The sequence below is a fragment of the Rhipicephalus microplus genome, chromosome 2 (genome assembly GCF_043290135.1).
Source record: "Rhipicephalus microplus isolate Deutch F79 chromosome 2, USDA_Rmic, whole genome shotgun sequence".
NCBI lineage: Eukaryota > Metazoa > Arthropoda > Arachnida > Ixodida > Ixodidae > Rhipicephalus > Rhipicephalus microplus.
Window position 1 is genome coordinate 64,136,589 of NC_134701.1, and position 17,421 is coordinate 64,154,009.

Consider the following 17,421-nt stretch of genomic DNA (forward strand, 5'->3'; position numbering starts at 1 on the left):
GAGGTCTATTGCGTCTTTCACTGCACTCACGAAAAGGCATAGTCACCCCCCCCCACCCCTAAGGAAATGGGGAAAGGCACCCACAGTTGATCCTACAGGAAAGGGGCGGTACACACAACACGCTAGGAGACAGCACGGCTCCACTGCCACGGTGCGATGACCTGAAACTCACGCGCAGAGTCGACCCATCCGGTTCGGCAAGGTTAAAGGTTGACTCATAAAAGAGGCATTGCTGCTGTACAGGCCGCGATGTAGAAAATGAACACTCTAAAGGCCCTTGGAATGTGAGAAACGTCACCAAAGACGGTTTTCCATCACTCGGCCCATTGCCATGGAGGTGCATTTCGACGACTCCTCAACTTTAGCAACGCAAAGGGGCAAGTCTCTAGGCAGCCCAGACGGCAAAACAGCCCATTCCAGGTAATCCCTGGGCCGGGCAGGCCCAACGGGTTTGAGGCAAGCCGACGGATCTAAAAAAATTGCTTTGCTGTCGCTTTCTGGGCCCTCAGGAAACGCGCCAATGCCAAAACTCTTCTACACGTCAAAGCGGTGCCACGACAGGGTGGCCGATCAGAACAATGGCGACACAATAAAGTACTCTGAGCGCATGGTAACCAAGCAAACTAAACTAACGAAGGGATCAAAGAACTATTGTTGGCGGGGAAAAATTTATGTCCCAAGACTTGTAATAAGAGCGTTACACCATGCACGCTTGACAGTTATCAGGTTCACAAAACCTGCGACCGCCTATCCAGTCAAGGTGCATAGAGAAATGTACGCTTATGAGCTCACCGTAAGTCACAAATGTGGTGTCCTTCGGGCCCCGCTTCAACTCTATCGAAGGAGGGAACAAGTCATCTCTCCGAGGATGTGCACAGCTTGAGCTCTATGCCGTAAATACAATTTCATTTCGAAGCGGTTGGTGCGGGGATAGAAGTCGTGCTCGCGCTACTCTTTGTTTAATCGATTTAAAGGGGTCACGACACGCAATTTATGACCATAATCTTTGTTGTGTCCGTTGATTCCTGTGTGTTAGTCAAGCTGGTGAAGTTTTACCGCGTTTGAATGAGCCGTTAGTTTGTGATCCAACATTTGTATATACGAGCGAGTGGCCTGAGAGTCCGACAACACTAACCCGCTCGCTAGTCGTGACGTCACGAGCCACTTTCGGGGAGATCTACTGCGCAGTCTGCATTTCGAAGGACGATCGTGTCCCGTGGTCCGCTGTGCTTGCAATCGAGCTTTTCCTGCGTTGTTCAGCTAGCCACTGGAACCAAATGACTTGCAGCGGTTGAAACAGTCATCGCCACGTCACCCAGGCAGTGCTGGTACTTGCAACAAACAATTTTTGTCACTCTGTGTGAGGCAAAAAAGTTTCCTGTGAATGCACAACGCGCACGTCGTATTCTTCTACGGATAAACATTTAAGAAAACCACTCGCAGGTAGTTCCGTGCGGTTAAGCATCACACTTGCTATCTTTTTACCGGAAGTGATTGCTATCAGCATAATTCAAAGCAATGATTTGGCCGAAATGGATATCGTAACTCTAGCACAGCACTGCCATGCCGTTCCGTTCGGCTGATGTTTGAATATGCCGCACGCAATGAGTGATAGAAAAATAATGGTCCCAACGTGCGAAATTGTTACGACTACAAATTTATTATGTGCAGCACCAAAAGTTGTGCATGCACATATACTATCAAACAAATTTTGCACGTTCTATGAATTCCACTGTGCAAAGTAACGCTTGCTCGCAAATTAAGCGTCGACAGACCCCGCATTCCAAGCTCGCTTGTCGAATAAAGCTACATATCATTGTGGTAGAGACCGTCTGCAACGTCTACCAACACACCGGGGTCGTTGGCATTTGGCTTCGTCCCGTCTTCGACGCCTTCTTCGTCGTTCAGGTGGTGGCGATGACGTCGAAGTAAGATGGCGCAGCGTACACAACGTTGTCACCGCTTCTCCTGCTCGATTAACCACGTGGTGTTCTGGTTGTGAAGTGATGATGGGGCCGACGACTTGGTGATGTTACCGGTCAGTGTTGCAGAAAAGGCCCCTTCATTCTGTTCCGGGAAAATAGGACTTGCCAGAATTCCATTTTTTTCAATACTTCAGAATGAAAAAAATGATAACCCATTCCCGCTCCGGGCATGGCCGGGCAGTTCAATTTCATTGCTGTAGCTGCTCAACGTAGGAAATGTATCTTGATAGCTTTGTTGAGCTAATAATAAACACCTCCATAAAGCTGGTGTCCCGAGAGGCCTTGAAAACTGCAAAAGTACACAACACACGTTACCAAGGTCGATGAATAATAGCATGGTGACATATCTCGCTCAGTCCGATTACCGTACTAATTCTCATGCGAGCAGTTCTCCCTCTACATATAATATTTGCATGTTAAGCATGTTTGAACGAATGTGATGTTTTAATATATTTGAGGTTAAATCTCCTAAAGTGTTTTAAAATTTCGCTAAAAGGGGTACGAAACTATATTTGCTGATATTAGTAGGAACAGTGCTACCCCGCTCAGGCACCTTGTGCCTTTGCGTCGAATACGGAGCACTGAGCCGCATTGCTCGTCAGCACACAAGCTTGTCACGCGAGTCTCGAAAGCATGGGTGGGGAAGAAAGCCTTCTGTGTTCGCCTTTGCCCTGTTATGTACTGTCTTCTATATCGGAAAAGCTTATTTACGTGTGTCGAGTACTAAACTGCTTGTGCAATAAATATCACGCTGTGTGTAGAGTATTCGTCCCTTTTGTGTGGGGTATCAATAATACCACTTTCGGGGATAATTTTCATTTTCCTTCAAGATCTCCTGACTTCATAGATTTATTTGTGCTCTAACCTAGCCATCTGTTTCTCTTTTACTGAATGAAAGATTGTTCCCACTTTTACAACCCGCCAACCCTGCGCTTTGGCTAACTAAAGCTGGACCTAGGGAATGTGTTGTGGCCTTCGACCTCGATAGACTATGTACTGAGGCCTACATGAATATTGCCACGTTGCTTTTCTCAAGTTTTGTTATCGCCCAAAAACACTACACGATTCTCAGCGCTAAACGCACGTGCAGTTTTCGAAAAGCTTCCGCACTTTAGTAGATCATTTCGATAAGATCACGCCCACTCTGCGAACTGTACAGATAATACTGGAACCTACGCCGCCGCCAGCGATAACGCTAGAACATTCGATGGCAAGAGTATAAATGCCGACGCACTTCGCCGCTTGTCAGTAGTTTATCGCAGCTGACGCTCCGTTCACTGCTATCTGTGCAACACTGCTACTGTAATCGGACTTTCCGTTTGCAGGGCACAGGTTTGCCCAAATAAACTGTTAAATCCCGACACAAAGTATCCTGCCTTTGGCCACGTCACGACCCCGTGACATTTGGTGGAAGTGCTACTTCGTTCATGTATCAGACGCCCCCGTCAAGCCGTGAACCCAGCCCACGTCGCGGAGAAGACACCGACGCCAACCAAGAGCAGCGAACAAGCCGCCGACAGCACGGTCTCCCACCGGAGTACGGGCTTCTGCAAGACAAGACGCGGAAGACCAAGGCCATGACCTCGACTGCAGCGACAATGGCAACCACAGCGTCCCAGCCCGCGATCGTCATTCATCAACCTAGGGAACTACCAACGTTCAATGGGTCATCATTTGAAGACCCGGAAACCTGCCTAGAAACATGCGACCGTGTGGCCGCCCTCAAACACTGGAACAACGAAGAAAAGCTCCGTCGTGTGTACTTCTACCTGGAAGACACCGCAAGGACCTGGCTCCAGAATCGGGAGTCCACGCTCCGAACGTGGGATGTCTTCTGCGGCGCATTCCTGCAAACGTTCGCGAGCGTCGCTCGCAAAGAGAGGGCCACTGCTCTACTAGAGACCCGGGTTCAGCTACCAAACGAAAAGGTTGCAATTTTCACAGAGGAGATGACCCGCCTATTTCGTCACGCTGACCCAGACATGCCTGAGGAGAAGAAAGTTCGTTTCCTCATGCGAGGGGTCACACAGGAGCTCTTCGCGGGACTAATGAGGAATCCACCGAACACCGTCCAAGAATTTGTATCCGAGGCGACCACTATCGAAAAACCCTGGACATGCGCACCAGACAGTATAATCGTTGCCTGATTCCAGAATGCGCTGCTGCTTCAAGCCAATGACTCCGAAGACATCCGTGCAACAATCCCAGCGATCGTGCGGAAAGAGCTGTGCAATGCTGCCTTCGGCGCTGCCTCAAGTGGATTCGATCGCCGATATTGTGCGAGAAGAAGTTCAGCAATCGCTTCTAATTCCCCAAACACCGTTGCCCGAGCCTGAAACTATGAGCTACGCCGCTGCAGTGCGCCACAACGCTCCTCCCCGTCCACGCCAAAACACCGCCCCGTCGCACTTCCGTCGCCAGACGCCACCACTGCCACCACCCCCACCGACGTCCTACCGTTCGCCAGCTGGCCAGCGCAGTGCGCCGAGGAAAACGGACGTTTGGTGTGCACCTGACCACCGCCCACTGTGCTACCACTGCGGCGAGGCCGGGCACACATACCGCCGTTGCCAGTACCGACAGATGGGACTGCGTGGCTTCGCCGTCAATGCACCGCGTCCGCAGCCAGGAGAACAGCCACGTGACATCGCCGACTACCTGACAAATACTCAATGGACACCACGAAGTCCTTCGCGTTCACCGTCGCCCAGCCGCCGCATGTCACCGCACCACCGGCAGTACTCTGGCCCAACGCGGGGCCGGTCTCCTAGCCCATATCCGGGAAACTAAGAGCAGCAACCGATGGAGGTGCGGTTGCTGTGCGACGAACTAGCGAAGATCCTCCGACGACGACGACGCCGCGAAGGAGCTTTCCGAAGACAACGCCAACCAGGCAAAGCCCTGACGGCGAAAGCTCATTTACCGAAGGTGGCCTGACGACGCAACATGGAAGCAGCGAAACAAGCCGACGCAGCCGTGACCCGACGCCACGCCCTAACTGTAATGCGAGACGGCGAACTAGCGACATCGACGTTCTTATCGACGGCCACAGTGTGACCACTCTCATCGATACTGGAGCCGACTATTCCGTCATCAGTGGGTCGTTCGCCGCGAAGTTAAAGTTAGGACAGCTTGAGAAGGCCCTGAAATCCACACAGCCGGAGGTCATCTCGTAACGCCTGCAGGAATCTGCACAGCGAGAGTCACTATTAACGGCCGTATTTATCCGACAGACTTCGTAGTTCTAAAGCGTTGCTCGAGAGATGTCATCCTTGGTATGGACTTCTTATGCCTCCATGGTGCTGTCATCAACCTAAGCACAAAGTCGATAACGTTATCCACAGAAGGAGCACTACCGCCGCACCCGCCGTCAGGAAACCATGCCATGAATGTGCTGGAGGAACAAGTCACCATTCCGCCTCGCTCCAGCGTCATTATTTCAGTCGGTGCTCCTAAATCACCTGACTTGGAAGGCGTCGTTGAAGGCAGTCAGCATCTGTTGGTCACCCGAAATATTTGCGTCGCAAGAAGAATTGCAGAGCTGTGGGGAGGCAAAGCAACGGTTATGCTCACGAATTTCAACAACGAGTACAAACATGTGAACAAAGGAACAATAGTCGCATACATCGAAGAAATTGTGGACTCCACCAGTGCTTTCGCCCTCGCCGATTCTGCGGAACCTGCTCAGAGGAACCAAGCCCCTCCCACAGCTTTTGACGTCAATCCCAGACTTCCGAACCATAAGCAAGAACATCTCAAGGCCCTGCTCCTGCAAATACGATTGCTTTTCATTGTCATCGAAAATTCGGCAGACCCCAATCACGAAACATCGCATTATAACCGAAGAAAATGCCAGACCACTCCGTCAGAGTCCGTACAGGGTTTCAACGGGGTTTCAACGCGAGAACGTAAGGCCATGAAGAGACAAGTTGATGGAATGCTGCTGGATGACATCATCCAGCCGTCCAAGAGTCCATGGGCGTCCCCCGTGGGGTTAGTAAAGAAAAAGAATGGGACCCTACGTTTCTTCGTCGATTATCGCCGCCTCAACAAAATCACAAGAAAGGACGTGTATCCTCTCCCATGAATAGACGACGCACTTGATCGGCTCCATAACGCCAAGTACTTTTCGTCAATGGACCTCAAAACTGGCTATTGGCAAATCGAAGTCGACGAAAGAGACCGAGAGAAGACGGCGTTTATAACACCGGCCGGCCTCTTCGAGTTTAAGGTGATGCCCTTCGGCATTTGCTCAGCACCTGCAACTTTTCAAAGCGTTATGGATACAGTACTGGCAAGATTGAAGTTGCAGACTTGCCTTGTGTACTTGGACGACGTCGTCGTGTTTTCCTCGAGTTTCGACGAGCATCTACGGCACCTTGAAGCTGTACTTCCAGCCATCAAGATGTCCGGACTCACACTGAAGCCAGAAAAGTGCAGATTTGCGTACGAAAATCTCTTGTTTCTGGGGCACGTGATTACCACTTCTGGAGTTCGTCTCGATCCACGGAAAACAGCCTCCATCGCCGACTTCCCACCGCCCAATGATAAGAAGGCGGTGCGCCGATTTCTGGGCCTGTGCGCCTATTATAGGCGGTTCGTGAAAAACTTCGCCCGCATCGCCGATCCACTCACTAACCTTACCAAGGCCGACGTGGAGTTCAAGTGGGAAACGCCGCAGGAACACGCTTTCCAGGAGCTTAAACATCGCCTCCAGACGCCTCCGTTGCTTAGCCATTCCGACGAATTCGCCGAGACAGAAATACACACTGATGCAAGCAGCGTAGGTCTTGGCGCCGTTCTTGTGCAGAGGGCTGACGGACTTGAAAGGGTTATTAGTTACGCCAGCCGATCGCTATCAAAGCAGAAGCCAATTATTCAACAACAGAAAATGAGTGCCTCGCCATCATCTGGGCTACGTCGAAATTTCGCTCCTACCTCTACGGCAGGCCCTTCAAAGTTGTGAGCGACCACCACGCCTTGTCTTGGCTAGCCACCTTGAAGGACCCTTCAGATCGCCTCGCACGATGGAGGCTGAGACTTCAAGAATATGACATTACCGTCGTTTACAAGTCCGGCAAGAAACACTCTGACGCCGACTGTCTCTCTCGTGTGCCTGTCGACCAACCACCACCCGACGACCCGGATGACGACTACTTCTTGGGAACGATAACTACTGACGACTTCACTGAACGACAGCGGGCCGACCCGGAGCTTAAGGCTCTAATAGAATACCTCGAAGGCAGGGCCGCCGAAGTCCCGAAGGTATTCAAGCGCGCACTTGCGTCGTTCTTCCTGCGAAACAGTCTTCTCCAAGAGAAAAACTTTTCACCGCTTCGAGCCAAGTACCTCCTTGTGGTGCCTTCAGCTCTGTGACCAGAACTCCTGCAGGCCCTGCACGACGATCAAACAGCAGGACACCTCGGTGTTTCTCGCACGCTCGCGAGTATACAAGAAAGGTACTATTGGCCACGTCTTACCACCGACGTCACTCGTTATGTGAGGACATGCCGGGACTGTCAACGACGCAAGACACCACCGAAAAGGCCGGCGGAGCTTCTGCAGCCAATTGAACCACCTCGCCGACCTTTCCAGCAGATTGGTATGGACCTACTGGGGCCGTTCCCAACGTCGGCTTTCGGAAACAAATGGATCGTGGTAGCTACCGGCTACCTCACCCGCTACGCCGAGAGAAAAGCCCTGCCAAAAGGCAGTGCATCCGAGGTAGCTAAGTTCTTCGTCGAAAATATCGTCCTACGTCACGGCGCCCCGGAGGTCCTTATCCCCGACAGAGGAACGGCATTTACTGCTGACCTAACTCAAGCGATCTTGGCATACAGCCAGACAAACCACCGCCGGACGAAAGCGTACCACCCACAGACCACGGCCGCTGGATCGAAGCGCACAGGGTGCGGCCTGCTGCGTGCGCCCGAAACAGCGGGAGAGGCCGAGTTCATTCGCCTGCCGCCGCGGCGCCACCGGTCAAGGACAATGAAAAGCGGCGGAGTAGTGGTGCGTGCGCGAATTCCCGGGATGTTTTAACTCGCGACTCTTCGTGCTGCAAGCGGACACTTTGAATTTGATATCCTCTCAGTGCTTTGTTCCATCCTACTACGGGACCCATTCCCTTGTGACAAATGGTTTATCGCTACTAAGGGAGCCGGAGTGGCCTCGACTGAGCCATCCCGCCCCTGCGACAGTCAGCTTTAAATTCATGCTTATGACAAGTTTGCCCCGTCCTCAGGCCGCAGGATTAATACACGTATTTCATATTATTTTACAAAATAACTTGAAAGAACTTTCCGACCCCTTTTACGGCATTTAACTATAGCACAACGTTTTAGCTGCTCGTTAAAATCACTTTTGAATAAAGGCCATGATTTTATGTTTGCCTTTGTCCGCTGGCGCGACGGTGGATTACATAACCTTTAATTCATTCCAGAGTATTTCAGGAGCTATAATAACTCTAAATTAGCATCCGTCTGCATATTTCCCGTTCGAAGACTGTTGAATGTGAAATTGTCTTCTTTGCTGTGCATGTGGAAATAATGAAAATGCCGGGTATTGTGCTTACAATGAAACGTGCGTTTATTAACTGGAGCTCTACAATCTCTAAAAGATAAATATATTTTCTAATACAGCAGAACAATTTTGCCTGCATTACAATGTAAAAAAAATGGAGGTGCCATGGTCCTCAAAGGCGCAGAGCTTTTCTGGAGAGGGGCTTGTGTGCCAGCCTTACAAGACGTTACACAGTGGCACTCACATTCCCTGCCCAGTTAGCTAGGAGTGGTCGAAGCAGCTTTTTTAAAAAAAACATCACAGATCTGGTTCGTGTGCTGAAGGCTTCCCGAACCACACCGTAGTGCAGGGCAGGTAACCAAATGTGGAAGGAGGGATGAGTGAAGAAGTTTACACAGATTTCCACTTCTTCGAACTTCAGTGTCTTTCATCACTTCACTAACAAAGTCACATGCGAGTTTGCAAATTTTCACGATCTCCATGTTGGGATACCGAAGTTGTCCGTCATCGATTTTCTTCACTAAATCGTAGATGCTGCCGCACGGTTTCGTCTCTTGCAGGAGGACCTTGCATGATTCACAGGGCAACTGCAAGTAATAAAATCAAGCAAGTAAAATTTTCATCAAAAGTACTATGCAACAAGTATGTAGGCTCCTTTTCTTACTTCCCTTAGCTAAATAAAAATGTTATCTAAATTTCCTAAGAGTGGGAATGAAACAACCTGCGGCAAAAAGAGTGGCATACACGCATATCTGGTGTCTACCCTTACAGTGGTGGCACACCGGCGGGGCGGGACCCGCATGCTGATTCGGGCCGGAACCCTGGCTCCGGACTGACCTGAGTTTTTCTTCACTCGAGGTTAGCCTGGAACCCTGCCCTTGGTTCTAAGTGGCGAAAGGGAGGGCAAAAGGAGAAAAATATGAGAAAGAGGGAGAACTGCTGGTTCGCATATTATAGTAAACATTCGAAGAAGGCGAAAGTGAAGTGAACATTATTTAAGACTGGCTGGCGCGCTAGCGACGCGTTCGAAAGAATGCAGCAAATAATGCAAAGCTTAAAAATAACCGTCCTTACCTTCTCCTCACATGCACGCGCAATGTATCCGGCCAGGTATACTAGGGGTGCTGGTTCGAGGTTATCCGGCACAGCAAGCCAAACATTTAATACTTCTAGCTCATAGGAAAGCCGCTTAGCACCGAGGACGACCGCAAGTGGCACGGCCGTGGTGTTGCCTTCTCGGGCTTTGAGTTTTAGAGGTGCATTTGTTTCGGAGCTATGGGGAGCGTTTCCACTCTTAGCAGCTTGGAGGACTCCAACCTGGAGAAAAAAGTGCGTAGGTTACATGGGTGTGCTCTCCAACGGGCACCAAATATACCTTTAACAGCTTTTCGGCTGTGAAGACCGCGCTTCTTGCATCAACTCTATAGTTGCCTCCGTTAAACTGTCGAAGGCAACTGAAGAGGGACTCCACGGGGTCGCTGTTCAAGGCACGGGTCAAGACGTAGCGAAAGCTGGAAAAAAGTTTGTTTGATACCTAAGTCAATACACATATACGTAACTGCGATAAAAAATATGAAGGTGAAAAGAGAAAAACCTACTTGTTGTGTAACAGATGTAGAATCAATGCCACAGTTGACCTCGTCGTCATTATCGTTGCCTCGCATGTTTCTTTCGTCATTTTCTTTTTTGTTTTACCACCAGAAAGCTGAATCTCCTCGATGTACGTGATGAAGTCTACTTCAAGCCACGAAAGACGGTCGTCGTCGATCAAGTAGAATGGTTCTTCCCTTTGACCGCGCGGCTTCACAGCGCCAATATTATGAAGGTCATACCACTTCGACACTATTTTTATGAAGGTGATGGTGGGAAAACAGTCCTGAAATTCTGTCGCATCAGGGTGGCATTGCGGGTTTTCTTGTAGGAACTCAAGCGTTGCTATTACGACTGGGGAGAAAACTTGCGTAGCCCTTGACACTTTCATCTTTTCTAAGTTGTTTGGTTCAACGTGTGACTGTGTTAGGAACCTTACTGGCTTTACGAGTAGCTGTGACTGAATGCTGAGTAGCTTCTTCAAGTATTTCCCCTTGAAATAAATTATCTCCGTCCATCATCTCTCTTTCCACAAAATTATTTCTGAGGTTCTTGATGAGGTGATTCGGATCAAAAGACAAAAAAAGAGGATCACCTTATTGCAATGGATGTGGCACTACATGCGCAAGCATTCCGTCCTCAGAAAGGTTCTTGGAGAGCGCAACATTTGATTGGTGATTGTCGGTAACAATCCTCGTTACACGGAAACCCACATCTTCGACTGCCTTCATGACATTCATTGTCATAGAACGAAGTTGCTCACTCCTGAGGCACCGGGTAAAGAAGTACCCAACTGTTATTACATAGGCAGTTGATAGCCCTCGCAGGACGAAGCACAACAACCTGTTCGCCACTTCAGGCGTTGCACATGATTGCTGCTCAGGACCCATGTCAACGAGACCGAAAACCTTATCAAGTTGGCGATCGTACATAACTTTCTGCTGTATCGCCATTTCATCGACGATTAGGGAGCAGAAGATTTCTTGTTCGACTTGTAGCGCGTGAAACTCTGCGCGGAGGCGTTCTGTTATGAGTGATGTGACGCCTATTTCGCCTGTTGAGTGCCCGATGTACTTCTGTAGTGTGGCACGACAAGGCAACTTGAACAGGCCTCTTGTTCTCACATACTCGTAACCTTAGTTGGAGCACGCTTTCCAGAGGACGCACTCCCTCAGAATTGATTCAGTGTACGCTGGCTTCTTGGAAGCGAAATCCGACACTTGATTCTTGATAAATTCGGCGGTTTTATGGCCTTCGTCTGCGGCTCTTAGTACACTCACAAAACAGGCGATTTCTTTGTTGCTTTCGAAAGCTTGAAGCCCTTCACGAACCGTATCGTGCTGGCTTTGGAGCGTCTGCAGTGACTTATTGAGGCGGGAAATTTTCCGCTGCAGGCGGTTCGTCGTTTTCTTCGCATCCTCTATCATCCACTTAAAGTCAAGGTCTGTTTGAGACATTTTATCTGTACATGAACTGGTTTGGCACATACTATCAGCAGGCAATGAACAGTCCCACATTCCGTCCGAAGACCCGCTTGGTGCAACATGTTCTTGATCTCTGAAGAGATCAGGCTCGACATCTTCATGCCTGCTTTCATCTGGGCCATTTCGTGCACTCTTTTTCGCGCAAGCTGATGAACCACCATCTGGTACTTCTCTTCGAGGCCACTTTCTTATCCTTGGAGCCCTTGGCTTTTGCGTATAGGACGGGTAATTGGGGAACACCGTCGGGATAGCAGTTGGCAGGAGCATTCGAAGTTTGGTGCCTTTCTTATGCTCATTTTCGGTGAAGTGAAGGGAACAAACTGAAGAGTGGTCACTGGGTACCCACCTCGTTTCTTTTCCGCCAGATCCCTGCTGGGAGATGTTGGTGAGCCATGCTTGTCGTCGTTCAGTGCTCGATGGGAATTCATGGTAGCTCAAACCGGGATTTTTCTTTGCGTTCGACGCGGACAGTGGAACACAGCAGTTTTTTGGCATACTAACTGGCCACTCTAACTACCTAGCTGGACTGTGAGGCAGATCGCATCAAGCTGAACACGACTATATTTGTTTGGAGCATGTATAACCTCATTCCGCGGCGAGAAATTGGCGCGAAAATGCCGCGTTCGCCGTAGCGCGCCCGCGCGTCTCTTCGGTGTGGATGGATGGATGGATGGATGGATATGGCTGCACCCTTTAGATCGTCACCCCCGGAAGCTTTTCAGGCCTGCGCGTCACGTGACGTGACGTCGACGACGTCACATCGCGCCGGCCGGCCGGCCGCCCTTCGCTGGGTGGCTGCGCCAGCCGCGAGCGCCCTTCACGCCTACCGACTCGGGTGAGGTTCCTTGACACCATGTCCGCACGATTTATCAAGGTATCCATTGATTGTATGGTTTAACGCGCCGACGCAACGCAGGCGATGAAGCGCGCCGTAGGGGAGAGCTCAGGATCAAGTTTTACTAACTGGGAATCTTTATTGTGTGCCGAAATCTCGTACACACGGGCGTTTTTGCTTTTCGCCTCCATCAGAAATGCGGCCGCCGCAGCCGGGTATCGAAACTGCGCCCTAGTGCTCAGCAGCGCTACGCCTTAGCCACTGAGCCACCGTTGCGGGGGAACTTATCAAGGTATCAAGAAATAATGAATATCGTGAATGGAATAATGCGTATTTATTTATCACAGCCAGACGCCGTCTGTACAAATATCACAGTGCACATTGTTCTCGGTCCAGGCAGACGACAGGCAACACAAGATGTTGCCCTTAATGCTGAAAATATGCCAAAAGTACAAAACACAATATCTTGCCACATAAAACTCAGAAAACAAAACAGATTGTAACAGCAAAAACATCCCCGAGCTTTGGAACAGAAAAAGCACACTTTCATTTAAATTGTAGGTTAGAGGAAAACATACCATTCGTTTATCATAGTAGCAGTAGCAACACAAGGTATCAGGTTCAAACACTTGCCAAAAAATACAATACAAAAGAACACTGGTGACTAAATTGTGGTCCACAGCATGATAAATGACAGAAAGAAAAGTAATTGTACTGCCACAGGTAGGTGCATGTCCTAGGGAAAAAATCAAACAAAAATCTAAGAAAAAACAAATCACAGTGCACAACATGTCTGTACACAGAGTGCACAAGGAAAGTGTACACAGCTTAGGTACCAAAACGGACTGTACAACTGCTACAGTGGGCACCGAGGCAGTTCGAGTTAAAAAAAAAGAAAAAAGTACAGCACCTTTAAAAGCTAACAACTTGTAAAGAGATACAAAACTGGAAACAAGGCTCAAACAAGGGAATGTATTGCTTGAGCCAGGTGGCAATAAGTGCAGCGCTCCTCAGACAGCATCGACAGGTTGTTCAAAATTTCCAACAAGGAACTTACTTTTTGAACTGAGTCTGGTACAACAGCGCTACCAAGGTTCTTGATTGGTGAACCTTGATAGCAGGCAAAGACTTCAAGGTTTGCAAACACGGTCAATGACGCATTCAAACAAGGTTCACGATAGTCGATAATGTTCAAAAACATGGAGCACTCTTCTTTATGAATCACAGTCCACTTTGGAGACACTGACACCCCTTGCAGGCGAGCCCTTAGTTCTTCGAGGGACGAAAACCGGTCTCGTTTTTGCTCCGCTTCATATGACGCCAGCGACTTTTCTACAGCACGGGCGAGTTGGGAGGCTTCTTGTCGGCTCCTCTTGGCGTCAGGGGTTTCTCTCGTGCTCTGGTCTCGTACTGATAGGTAGGACGGACAGCCGGAAAATACCGTTGGGACAGATCCAGGACGCAACCGTGGTACTGGGAGTGCAACTTCAATAACTCTCCCTGTCCTTGGATCCGTCTACGATGTCGTCTTCTCAATGCATGAAGCGTCGAAATGATTCGCGCACACCTGCAAAAACGTTTCAAGAACGTCTGAGACGCCACTTCTCAGAAGAAAAAAATGCGCTCCCGTTTGCATGACCGCGTTTACAGTCCGTGTAGCTAAAACAAAGTCTACCTACGTTTCGCAAGCATCTAAATAAAAGCGCTGCGCTAAGCGGTACAAGCAACATGAAAGGAAACACGGGAGCGTGATGTCACCGCACTCCACGAAGCGCTTCCACCGAGAGCTTGCAAGAATGGACGACACCACGGCACTGTTAGTGAACAAAGCGCAGCTGACCATCCTTGCTGCGAACGCTGCTGGCGTCAGCGCTTCGCGAGGCCCGGCGGCCACACGCTCAAGTATTTCCCATCATAGGTGATTTCTACCCGAACAAGCAACGACAAGCTAAGAACAGGAGCATCTCAAATTCTTACCTTAGTGCACGAAGTCGGCACGAAGTCCTTCCTAGGAATGGCGCGTAGCCATTGTTTGAGAGTGTCGGCGTCTTTAGGGAAGGAAAACACTTGTATCTTCTTTCCTGTTTTGTAGTTGCCGGTGCATCCGGGTACACAACACTTATTCGGCATTGTCGCATCACTCCAGCATCACGCACGGAAACGAAATTGCCGCAAAACAACAACGGAAAGCAACAAACGTGAAACACCGTCAACACCACGCCGCCGAACCGTCACCACCGCCGCCCGCGCTGCGCTCGCTGCCGCTGCGGCTTCCCCGAGAGTCGGCCGGCCGGAAATGACGTCAAATTGCTGGGCGCAGGCCTGAAAAGATTTTCCGGGTGTGACGTTTAGATCGGGCGGTGGCTAGCACCACCAAGCCGTAATACCTAATGAACCAAAAACTATATTTTTTTTCCTTGAAAAGTGAGTTTGAGGATTCGTACTTTGCAGTGAAGAGCTTAATTTTCACTCATGCCTTGACTTTAGCCAGCAATCAGATAACCTCCTTCTATTTAAGTCTACCCGCTTAAAGCTTACTTTGCCCTCCCGGTCCCTAAACCCCAGTGCTTTGAAAAAACTCTGCGCCATCATCCTGGACTATAGGGTGAAGCCCTTTACAGAACATTATCAAGTGTTCGGCAGTTTCTTCTTCCTCTCCACACGCACTGCATACTGTGTCTACCCCTTCGTATTTGGCCCGATATGTCTTCGTTCGCAGTAATCCCGTCCTGGCCTCAAACAGTAGAGAACAACCCCGAGTATTATCATAGATCCTTTCCTTGGCAATTTCCTGCATAAAAGTTCGATAGATCTCTAGTGCGGACTTCTTAATCATGCCCATTCTCAACATGTCTGTCTCCGTTTCCTTCACTTTCTTCTTAACCGATAGTTCTTTTTGGTTTGACCACCTGCTGTTTTCTAAGTATTTACCAGTCAACTTCCTGGTTCGCTTCCTCCATTTTCTTTCGACATTCTTCATGTACGAGTAGCTGAAAACCTTCCTAGTCCAACGCTCTTCCCCCATTTCTCTCAATCGCTTCTCAAATTTTATCTTGCTGCTAGCTTGCCTGCCCTCAAATGATGTCCATCCCATATCACCTTGTACTCCCTGATTTGGTGTATTCCCGTGAGCTCCTAAAGCAAGCCTACCTAATCCACGTTGCTTAATTTCTAATTTTGCTTGAACTTCTGATCTCATGCACAAGACCGCATTGCCGAACGTCCGCCCAGGAACCATGACCCCTTTCCATATTCCTTTCACAACATCATACCTATTGTAATTCCACAGTGCCCTATTTTTCATGACTGGTGCATTTCTCTTACCTTTAGTAGTCACGTATATATCGTGTTCCCTCAGATACTCGGTACCATTGCTTATCCATACGCCCAGATATTTGTATTTATCTGTTATCTCTAGAGTGACCTCCTGTACTCTAAGCTAACTACCTTCGTTGTCATTGAAAATCATGACTGCTGATTTTTCCTTACTGAATCTAAAATCTAACCTATCTCCCTCATTACCACAGATGTCCATAAATCTCTGCAAATCTTCCTTGTTGTTGGACATTAGCACTATATCATCTGCGTACATTAATGCTGGTAGTGCCTGATCAATAAGTTTTCCTTGTTTGACTAAAGAGAGGTTGAAGCCCAGTCCACTACCCTTTAATTTTGCCTCTAATCCTTGTAGGTACATCATGAATAATAAGGGTGACAGGGGGCACCCCTGCCTAAGCCCCCGTTTTACCTCTGCAGGCTTGGATACCTGTTTTTCCCACTTTATAACTACCTTGTTACCTTTATAGATACCCTTTAAAAGATTAGTGACTACATGTTCCACGCCTAGTGTGTCCAGTATTCCCCACAATTCCTCTTGAACCACGCTATCGTACGCTCCCTTGATATCCAAAAATGCTAGCCACAGGGGCCTGTGTTCCTTTTCTGCTATTTCGATGCACTGCGTCAGTGAGAACAGATTGTCTTCCAACCTCCTGTGTTTCCGAAACCCATTCTGCAGTTCCCCCAGCACCCCCTCATCCTCTATCCACGCCTGCAGTCTTTCCTTTATATTCTGACGCCAGCCTGTAGACCACTGATGTCACTGTTATAGGACGGTAGTTGTTTATGTCAGCTTTATCCCCCTTTCCTTTATAGATCATGCTCATCCCGCTAAGTTTCCATCCATCGGAAACTTCACCATCGATTATTATTGTGCTCACTGCCTCTCTCAAAGCCTGCTTAGACTTCGGACCTAATGTCTTTATCAGCCTAATTGGAATGCCATCTGGGCCTGTTGATGTACTAATAGGAACCCTTTTCTCAGCCCTTTCCCACTCTTGTTGTGAAAGTGGAGCCATTGCACCACTTGATTCGTCTTTGTCTATTGTGGTGCGTAAAGTACTTCTTTGTTGAAATTTTTCTGTCACCCTTGTTCTTATATATTCAATAGCTTCGTCCCCTTCTAGCCAAGCACCTTGGGCTGTAGTTATAAAACTCTGCTCTAGACTCGTCTCATTTCTTAGGGAGTTTAGTTGGTTCCAAAATTTCGCAGCTGCCTTTCTATCTTTTTTATGTACTTCTGCCAGCCACTGAGCTCCCTTCCTTCTAATCTTTTCATTGATCAGAAGGGATGCATCCCTTCTACAGCTTAGGAAGGTTGCCCATTTTCTTTCAACATCATCTGTCGGTTCACCCCGCTGCTTAGCATGTCTGTGTTCCCTAAAGGCTTCCTGATGTTTTGCTATGGCTCTCTTAACTTCCTCATCCCACCAACTTTTGGGTTTGTGTCTTCTTTTCCGGGGTGACTTGTCACGCGTCTTAGTAAGCTCTAGCTCAAAGAGTCTAATTAGATTCGTGTATGTCCACACTGTCTTATTATCCTCCGTGATTACTTTCTCAATTTGTTTAGTGGCTATTTCAATTTGCCTTTCTGGATAAAAATTTTCCTGTAGTTGCTCATCTTGTCTCCTTCCCACTTTCACTGCTCTTCCAAAACTTAGCTTGA

At 48.9% G+C, this 17,421-nt stretch overlaps 1 long non-coding RNA gene across 1 annotated transcript; it reads right to left on the reverse strand.

The window, feature by feature from the left end:
* Positions 1–12,733: 12,733 nt before the first annotated feature.
* On the reverse strand, positions 12,734–14,748 carry LOC142784967 (uncharacterized). The gene is made up of 2 exons (XR_012888797.1): positions 14,394–14,748; positions 12,734–13,983 (listed from the first exon to the last, which is right to left on the reverse strand). It is a non-coding gene; the product is annotated as an uncharacterized LOC142784967 (long non-coding RNA).
* Positions 14,749–17,421: the final 2,673 nt, after the last annotated feature.